Consider the following 10,117-nt stretch of genomic DNA (forward strand, 5'->3'; position numbering starts at 1 on the left):
ATTTTTCAGTTTTGAGATTCATATTTTATTTACAAGTAAATGAAGAATGTCTCCTGTAAACACTAATTTGGGACAAGAAGAGCAATCTAAAGTAGGTGATGGCTCCACAACACTGTGTGAAAGGAGGCTATGCCCTGTTCTTTTTGAGCAATGATTTTGCCATTAATAAGGGGGGAAAAAAAGACATGTAATTTCTTCATGTTGCATGTGTGAAAGAATTCAAAATAAAAATGACTTTTCAAATCTCTACAGTCCCTAGTCAAATGTGTGAAATGACCAGTATGTCACTTTTGTTCAGTGAGCACTCCCGCTCCCCAAGAGCAATAGCTTCTGAGAAACTGACCTAATCTTCATCAACAGTGTCTGCTTGATGAATGGAGAGACCCCGATCCTCCAGAGCTTGAAATTCCAGCTTCTCAGCTTCTAGCTTGGTCAACTGTTCTACCCTTCATTCTTCTAGGGTCTCATCATCAGACACTTGCTGGTGGGGTATGTCACTCTCCTTTCTGAGACTATATCTCCTAGAAGGACCACATTTTCTCTTCTGACCACAAAAATCCCTTGAGATATATCACTGTATTTTTTGCTCACATGAATGGGCTCCACAGTCTGATGTAACACTAAATTAGCAAACTGATCAACGCTTCTTATAAAACTGATAAGCATCCTTCCTTCTTAAATCAGGACCAAGAGCTTCTTGTCAATGTCCTTGAGGAGGCTGGTGGGGCCAGACACAGAGTTCATTCTGGGCTGAGATAGGGCTGCTGTATATCGCCTTGGTGGGATAGCATGCCCAACATCTCCTTCCTTTCACCATAGTTGTGCCTGGGTGGGACCCAGACAGAAACCTAGAACCCAGACCAGGAACAGCAGGCTGTCCCAGCTCTCAGCAGCTGAGGTCAGCTGGAAAATCCTCTAGAGATTTATTTTTAAAAAGTGATTTTCAGGACATGTCCCAGGGCCATTGCACATTTAGCTCTATCTCTTGAGTCTTTTTGAGACATCCCCAACCAAGGGCTGGCAAGGTCTTTCGGCTTCTTCAACATCTTCAAAAATAAATTATTGAACTCTGTTGAATATAATTTGTAAGTATTAGCTATTTTACATTTTTAAAAAGATTTTATTTATTTATTTATTTAAGAGAGAGAGAGAGAGAGAGAAGCAGAGGGAGATGGACCAGCAGACTTGTGCCTGAGTGTGGAGCCTGAGGTGGGCTCGATCTCACAACCTGGGACCATGACCTGAGCTGAAATCAAGGGCCAGACACTTAACCAACTGAGCCACCCAGGTACCCCAAACTATATTGTATTTTAAAATTGAGATTAATGTGCCACGTATGATCATTCTCAATCAGATCACTCAGTTTACCTCAAGACTGATTCTCTGTGGAATAGTTTACTGTCTTTCACTTTATATTGTGAGGCATTCCATTCAAATTTACACACACACACACACACACACACACACACACTCACTCACTATACATCATGCCTCCTTTGACCCTCTGGGAATCCTGACCCGAGGTGATATTGACTCTATTGTTATGTTGCAGTACAACCGTGGTTGAAGCCTCTTTCAACCCCTAGTCCTCCATTACTTAATTTAGAATGTGAGGTAGGAGTGGAAATTGGGATGGGACCAGGCCGGCTCACAGGGTCCTTGCAGCTCTGGTGGTTGATCTGTCTTCTATGCTTTGGTTTGGGGAATCTTTTGACCATAGAGCTCCCTCTCGTCTAAGTCATCTAGTCTCTTGGTTGGGGGGGCATTTTCTCTGGGCGTTAATGGACAAGCTGGGGCCCTGGGTCCTGGGCCTCTCAGGGAGCCACACCCTTGTGTGAATAACTGAATGGAAGAAAACATCCCATGTTATACCCAGTCTCCCCAAATCTGCACCACTCAACTGTCTCAGCCAGGAATACCGCATTGAGAGGTAATGGCTTCTCAAGCTTGTCCCACATGTCTCCCTCCTGTTCTTCCTGAATCTGCCATCTTGTAAAAAATAAAGACGATTAACCCCTCCTTTGCCCAGAGGTAGTTTTAACGTCTTCAGTGTCGGATTAGTCCCTGTGCTGCCCCAGATCCTGTTTCCTCCCTCCCCTGCCCAGTTCTGTATGAGGGGACACTGACCTGTCCTGGCTGTTTTTCCAGGCTCCCCCGACAGAGGGCTCCTCTTGGGTTTGGTCAAAGAGAGGCCCTGGAGGAAGATTGAAGGGAAGAAGAAGGGAGAAGCCAGCACATTTCTCTCCCTTTTCCTTTGCCTTGAGTTGTTTGAGTCCTTGGCAGAGCCTGCAAGTCCCATGGCCCAGCTTCTCAGAGACTGACTTACTGTGGTTCACAGTCTCTGCTGAGTGACCCCTGCCCCCAGCTCAGGTAACTCTGTGGCTCTTCTTAGTCCCTTCAGCTGAAGGATGGCAGTCGTCTCCTGTTGCACTCCTCTCTAGGGCACCTTACTGTCACCATTACCTTCCCCGCCTCCCCGTCACGGGGAGCACCGCTCACTGTTACGAAATACCCTGTGTACGAGTACTTGGAGGGCTTGCTGTTTCTTGTTTACATCCCAACTAACTGAGTTGCTAAAAACCGTACTTCAAACGTCTTTTCCCTTCCTGTGTGTATAATCTAGGCGCCGCCGAAACACATTCGCCTTCATTTCCGTTAGCACCTCCTGAAGTAGACAGAATTCATTCGCTCTTTTATTCATTCAGTCAATATTTGGTGAGGCACGACTCATATCCCCTAGCCAAGTACTGTGCTAAGGGATGGAGCAGTGAACTAAACAGGCAATGTTTCCGACCTTGTGGAATTCATGGCTTTGTGGGCAAGCCTCGAACCCCTAAAATAAAGTGTGTTAAGAATGAGACACTATCGTCACACACAGACTTAGGGGACAGAAAGAACTGGGTTTAGTTCAGCCCTGCTACTTGCTTCAGGTTAGATAAACGCGGGCAAGCCGCTTTGCCTTCCTATGCCTCGGTTTTCTCTTCTTTGAAAGAGCACGTGTTGTCCAATTCATGCCTGCCCCGGCCTCTTTGCATGCTCAGTGAGGACGCTGGTGTTACTAACTTCATAGGCCTGCTCATGATTAAATGTGTTGCTTTTAGAGAAAGAGACAGATGAACCAGAAACAAACTCCTGTCAAATATTTATTTTTGAAAGCAGCTTTCAGGGGAGCACACATTCAGCACTGCTGAGATTCAGGTTGGAGAGGTGAAGTGGAGCTAGAAATGCGACAAGATGGAGTGAAGTCCCAAGACTGGATAGAGACAGTTGCTGGGAAGAGCACCGAACAAACTTCAAATCACACCCATGGCCGTTTCTGCTGGCAGCCAATCAGTAGCCACGCTGGTCTGCCGGCAGGTGCAAGTGGGGGCCCTTCTTTCTGCTTTGCTTGATGAGACATCACTCCCTGTAGTAGGGGCTCACTGCCATGCACCCCAGGCTTGTCTCCCTGTTACAGGTCCTCTGTATTCTTCTTGTTATTGCTGTGATCATAGCCGTCATCATCATCACATGATTGCTAACGCTTGTGGAACTGAGTCCCCCCTCACCCCCCGCATCCCCGCCCCACCATGTTCCAGACATGATGCTATGACTTGTCATGGCAGAGTCTGGGGAGTAGCTTGGTCTTGTGCTCTGGCTAATCAGGCATGTGTGTGCACGTGTGTGTGTCTGTGTGAAAATCTGCATGTGCCACAATAATTTAAAGTCAAGGTAGGACATTTCACATCACCAACAAGTTGAAGTTAAGCTGGGCAGATGATAATTTTAGTATTAATTGTGTTGCGAGTTTTTGAAAATTCTGATTTCCACATTAAGTTAGAGGCACACGTGTCTTGGTTATCGTCCACGTTCAGAGGCTCAGATTCATCACTTGTTTTTCACCCTCATTCTTGAGGCTGCATGTGGCAAGTCTCATAGGGCATGGTCTGCGGCTCTGAACCCATGTTTCTGCCATCCCCAGGGCTCCCCGGCTTCACCACACTCTGGGGCCTTCTGTTGGCTCTACTACATCTTTAGATCCAGATTTAAATGAATCATTTGCTTACATTTCACTCACAATTTTTAATCATCCTACCCACGATATTCTAATAGCATTAAATAACTACAAAATCTAATAAAAATCAGTCTGAACCTCATTAGAATCTCATTAAGAATAGGGTTGTTCCATTTGCTAAATTGTCGGAGATTATTTTATCCGGTTTTGTTTTGTTTGCATTGTCCAGGAGAGCAGGGGGATAGACGGAGTCATAGAATGTAGCTTCACATACTCAAAAATTCGTTCATCCACTTTCTTGGGTTTACAGGTGAAGAAACTATAGTTCAAACAAGAGAGGGGGCTTTTGCAAAGTCCCACCTGAAATGTGTGGCCGTTGAGAACAGGAGCTTAGGCCTCCTGCCCCTTAGTCTAGCGTCTCCCCTCCAAGTTCCGGGCTTTGAGCCCAGGCACTGATTTATGGATTTGAGGAGCATATCAGCTATTGAGCAATGACTCACTGATCAGCCAAGCGCTCTTTCACTGAGCAGTCTGGAGCCTCCAGATGGACACCAGGAAGTTTCAGAGATGCAGAGGGAATGAGTCCTGCCCTCTGGAAGGCTGAGAATCCACCAGGGGTGTGGTTCACAAGCAGATGAAGAGCTGTTGCCTCTGGAAATGCTGGCCTGTGCTCACAGTGCTCACCCCATCTCTTCCACATCAGGACGGGGGTGGCATTCCTCCCAGTCCTGGCCAGTCCCACAAGGAGAGGTACGGACAGAGGCTTCCCATGGCCCCAGTGCTGAGACAGGCAGGAGCTATTTGTCTGTTTTAACAAACAACATCTCCACTAAAAGGACTCATTGGGTAGGACTGAGTAGTTCACGGGCAAAGAAAGAAAGGAAGAGGCTCAGGCAGGAAGTCTTTTATGATCTATCAGTGCACAAATACTGGCATTTCTCTTTCTTAAAAAGAAAAAAAAACCCGCAGTGCTAATATGAATAATTATGCCAGCTATTGCATAGCACTTTGCAGTTGAAGACGTGCTTTTGAATGCATTCTGTTATCTCATCGCATCGGTGGGAGATTGGGGAAGGGGGGAGCAGAGGGGGCTGGCACCTCTGGGGACGCAGCAGCCTCTTTGTGCCTGGGAGTCCAGCCTGGCACAGTGGGTGGACGCTACCGCCGAAGATATCTTGCTGTGAACGTCCCCTCGGAGACGCCCCCGTGAGCTGCTGTTTTCCCATGGAAACTTGAGCAAGTCTCTCCAGGTTATAAACTGGAGTCAATTCCTGTCCTGCCTGGAACCACACTTCTTGAGCCGAATCCTTGGCGGGTGTTGAATGTCCTTCCCGGCCCTTGCAGGCTGCTTGCTTGTGCCCATGGCTGCTGGGAGAGTCCTTCACCACAGCAGGGCCCATGCTGGGACAAAGGTGCTGCCACAGATGGGACCTTGCCAGGTGGCACAGTCCTGAGATTTCTTGCCCTAATAGGCCCTTTAGACACTGTGGGTGGCAAAGGTGCAGAAAGGCTGTTGCCAAATTAGGAGCACGTGCAGGAAAATGTCGCTGTAAAACATTTTTCCAGAACTCCCTGTCTCCTCTTGCTTTTCCTTCTGGGGGCAGGAAAAACAGCAATGATAACAAAAACACAAACACCACCCCCAGCTCTAGCCGTCTTTAACCTTGACAATCGAAGGTGGCATGATTTTTTCTGGTCTAACGGGTACCCCTCCCCACATTTCAGCAAATAAATCAGCTAAAGTACATATTGTCCTGCGGGTCTGCGACTCCAGTGGCTTCTTCTCCTTCCTCCTCCTGCTCACTTTCCTAGGAGGGTCCCTGGGGGCAGGATGTCTTCACATCTCCAGCTCTAATGGGCTTGCTGGTCCACGTGCTGACGTGCTTGTCCTCTTGTCCTGGCGCAGGTTCTGGCCTCACCAGCTCCACCACTGAAGTGCCCACTGCTTGGGGGAATGGTTGGGGGGGGGGGGGGGGTCGTCCGCCTGTGTTCTTGGCTCAGGCAGAGCAGGATCCTTGACCCTGGGGCTTGGTGGGAGGAAGCTTCTCCATCCCTGAAGCAACACTCTTCGGACTGCAGGAGATGAAGAGGGCGTGGCCTCTTGGGCCGCCTGGACACATCCGCAGCCACTTCTAATTGACCACCTTGTGCCATGCTGAACACCTTGCCCAAGAGCCAGTTTCTCTGTGGGCACTCTGGTTTCCCTGAGATCCGCGCTGGGAAGTCAGGAGTTAGCTGCTGTGTGCGGGGATGTCCCCGCACCCCTGTCAGGCTGACCCTCCCAGTCTCTCTGCCGCCCACAGCGGTTTCAGTCACTGGATAGAGGCAGCAATGTCTGACCTCCTCGCCACACATCTTCCTCTCTCTTCCAGCCCCGGGAACGTGCACTGAACCATGTTCTACTTCATTTTTCAGATAGTTGGAAGCCTCTTCATGAGCTTCCCTGGTTCTCTGCCCCACGACCTTCTTTGAGGCCTTTGCTCACCTTCGCTGGACGACAAGCCTCATTGTCTGGCCAGGCAGGAGGGAGGCACGGAAAAGAAAAAAAACTGGGGGTCCTGAAACCGTATTGGAAGCCATTTCCAAAAAAGCATGGTGCTTTATAAAACCAATGTCACATGAATTGACGAGCCCCTGGGACAGAGTAATTCTGTCACATTCTTTGGGTCCGGTCTCTACAACCCCATCCTTGTCTGGTCAGGCCTTCTGCATGGGGCCGCCAAGCCCTGTGAGAGAACCGCAGGCCTTGGGGCACTTTCCCGCCCTCAGTTTTCCTTATGGGCCCCGCCCACGTCACACAGAAGTCTGCCAAAAATGGGGCTGGTGAGGACTCTGAATAGAATTTTGGCAAGTGGCTAAGGTTTCACATTTACTAAATTTCTGAGTCTCTCTTTACATGTACTCAAACTGGGAGTCTGGAACATGCACCCTTTGGATACATTTTTTTTTTTTTTTAAGTAAAATAACATGTTTTTTTTATTTGGGGGGCAAACCTTTTGCCAAACAGAGAGAGCCAGAGGTGGTCTGCACTCTGCAATTTGTGCACCCCTTGTCATTTTTTAGAATAAAAATGAATAGTGGGCAGTAAATGCCATGGTTTTATGAGACTCCGTTATCTTGGGAAACTGGAGTAGGGAGAGGAGGGTTTGGGGGGCTTTTCTTTGGGATGGAATGACACAATTTGTTAACCTGCCTCCCCCCGCCACCCCAAATCTCTATGTATTCCAAGGTTGGCAAAGGAGAATGAGGTTTGAGTTCTAATAAAACGCACTACAACTTGAAGCCAGCTTGTCGGTGTGTTTGCAGAGGGGGTGTGGAGTCAGGAGAGAGTTCAGTTGAGCGCATGATGGGATGCTGTGCTGTCAAGTTGGTACCCGCCCTCGTTGTAGCCTTCTTTGCTCTTTGGTGTCCCTGAAATGAGGACTGGGTATTTCACTCTTGGTTCTGGTGTTGTCCACCTTGGGTCTCGGCTTGTCCCCATGGGAAGTCATGATAACTGGGTCATCACAGCATCCATCTTTTCCACCATAAGCTAAACCCCAACTGACACTAGTTTGTTTCTATCGGCATCACCCCCATCTTCCAAAATGATTGGATAAAGCCACATGTGAAAAAATTCTACTAATTCCTACTCTGTAGCCCGTGTCTACCGCCCACCCTTCCCCCAAGGCTGGGGCCCTGTGGCAGGGAGAAGAGGCTGAGTCATTGCGTCGTTGGTAAACAGTGAAAGTTGGAATTGTCTTCGCCTCTGGAATGGGAATCCTGAGAAGTTTTCCTTTCCGCCTAGCTTTTCTGGTAAAATAATGAAACGATGTGATTGTGCCTCAGAAATCTAGAAATAGGCCATCTTTCCTCAATGGGCAAATATTAAAGTTAATGCTGAATTTTCAGAAAAATAAACCTTGGGAATGTTTGTGCAGATTTTTATTGGGCAAAGCCAGTGTCTCCCATTAGCTGAGTGAGGAAGACGGTGGGGATGGTGGATGTTGGGAGTGAAATGTGGGTGGTCGGACCTGGTCAAGCTTCTTCCTTCCCTTTGTCACTCAGTTTGGACACATGGAGCTCCAGTTTCCCGCTTTCCTAAAGCCCGGAGACTGTCAGTCGGGTCTGCGTGGCTGGTAGGTAATGGCTGAGTTGTCCCACCATCTCTGCTGCGGTGGAAAGTGATGGACATGCCACCTGACTGCTCGGTAGGAATGTTTTCCCCCATGTTGGGGGCTAGCTCACTTGCTACCCTGGGTCTGGCCGGCTCTCCTCTGGCCAGGGGGATAGGAATGGTTTGTGTTTCTATATGTGTGCAGGTGGAAACAAACCCATGATTGGAGAAAAAGTTGCTCAATCCAACCGTTTTATTTATACGGCACCAAATGTCCAGAATCATCTGTGAGGTTTTTTTTCCCCCCTCTATTTGACAGCGTTGGCTTATTGTTTGGGCATCCGAAGGCACAGGGATAAGGAAATGCTTCAAAAGCTCCAAAGATCTGCCTAGGTTATCTCATCCATACCCAGTGCCTTTAAATGCCGCCTCTATTGTGACAGACCCTAATTTGCATCTCTAGGAAGGACTGTCTCCTCTATCCAGTGGCTTCTGGGGGGGGGGTGGTGGTGGTGTTACACTCACATCTTAAACCATCGGTGTCTCTAATTGAGCTCTTGATGTTACCCTACACTCATTTCTTCTCCACTCTTTCCCCCATCCAAAGATGGCGCTATCATTTACCTAGTTCCACAAACCAAATCTGGGAGTCCTCTGGGATTCCTCCTCTTCTTCATACCTTCATCAGTGAGGCTGGTTGATTCTACTTCCAGAATTGAAGTGAATCTCCTCCCTTCTCCCCAGTGTGACTAGCATCAGCCTGTCTGTGCCAGTCATCCCTTGCCCTGATGTCCGCCAATGCCTCCTAGCAGGGCTTCGTGCCTCTCCTCTTGCTTGTCAGTCATTGTGCACGCTGCAGTCTTTTCAAAACTTTAGTCGGATCCCATCACTCTCTTTTCCAAAACTTTTCGCTGAACTCTGTTACACTGAGAATAAAATCCGAGCTCCAGGTGGGTTGGGGTGACGGAGAAGGGGAGAGAGAGAAGCAGGCTCTGTGCTGGTATATGAATTGTATGTCGATAAAGCTGTTAAGATTGATTACTTGAATTCCTGCGAGAGCATCCATGGCTCTTTGATGAGCACCTGACCAAGCAGGCCAATCAGAGTGGGTTCCCATCAGATGGTAGCTTTGATTGGACCCGGATAATAGCTCCTCCCCTCTCCTTCTCCCTCCCCACTTCCCCCCTCTCCTCCCTTCTTCTCTCCCTCCCTCCGCTGCTGCTTAAATATTTTCTCAGCATTCTTCTGGGAACCTTGACCCAGAGCCAAATTGGACATGACCTTTATCTTCAAGGAGCTAGGTTTGGTTGGGAGCAAAGTAGGGTGGAAAGGAATATGCAAAAGTGTGCACGGTCAGGACCCAGCCTAAGTCACTGAGCACAGAGATGGTATTGTGGGGATTCTGGCAAGAGAAATCATCTCTGTGTGGAGAAACATCTTTTGCCGCAGCAAATATGGTTTTATTTCTTTATTCTTGTATGAATTCCACAGACAGTTACTGTGCGCGGTGCTGGGGACGCAGAGATAAATCAGAGAGTGTGTCCCCAAGGGGTAGGTGGGGCATATGTGCCAAGTCTGGTGGCCCTGCAGCCCTGTAGGGCTGGAGGCTGAGGGAGACCCCAGGGGGCTGTTCAGGGGCAGGTGCGGAGCTGCCTTCGAGATTAGCAAGTGTTGGAAGGATGAGACTGCTTGGCTTGGCAAAGCTGCTCAGAGGCAGGTGTTTTGCAGAGAGCACAGATTGGGGCAGGTCACACAGCCTCCCCGAAATGGCCTGGCCTCAGAGGCAGGTTAGGGGATGGGGGTGTGAACGCCCGCAGGGAGGGCAGGCGTGGCTTTGAGTCTGGATGGGCTCCCTCTCTGCGGCAAGGTCTTTCCTCTGGCATGGGTGAGATGCCCCTGCTCCCCACCGCCGAGCTGGTGGCTGCTCCCCGGTGTGGAGGGCTTGCCACGAGGTCCCTGCAAGAGAGCAGGCTCTGCGGGAAGTCTGACTGGCGAGCTGCCTGGCTCTGTGCGGGGCGTTTGCCACT

General features: G+C 49.1%; 1 pseudogene; it reads right to left on the minus strand.

The window, feature by feature from the left end:
* Positions 1-343: 343 nt before the first annotated feature.
* Positions 344-744, minus strand: LOC101684772 (annotated as a pseudogene).
* Positions 745-10,117: the final 9,373 nt, after the last annotated feature.

Source organism: Mustela putorius, unplaced genomic scaffold (genome assembly GCF_011764305.1).
Source record: "Mustela putorius furo isolate JIRA1106 unplaced genomic scaffold, ASM1176430v1.1 tig00000281_pilon_pilon_pilon, whole genome shotgun sequence".
Classification (NCBI taxonomy): domain Eukaryota; kingdom Metazoa; phylum Chordata; class Mammalia; order Carnivora; family Mustelidae; genus Mustela; species Mustela putorius.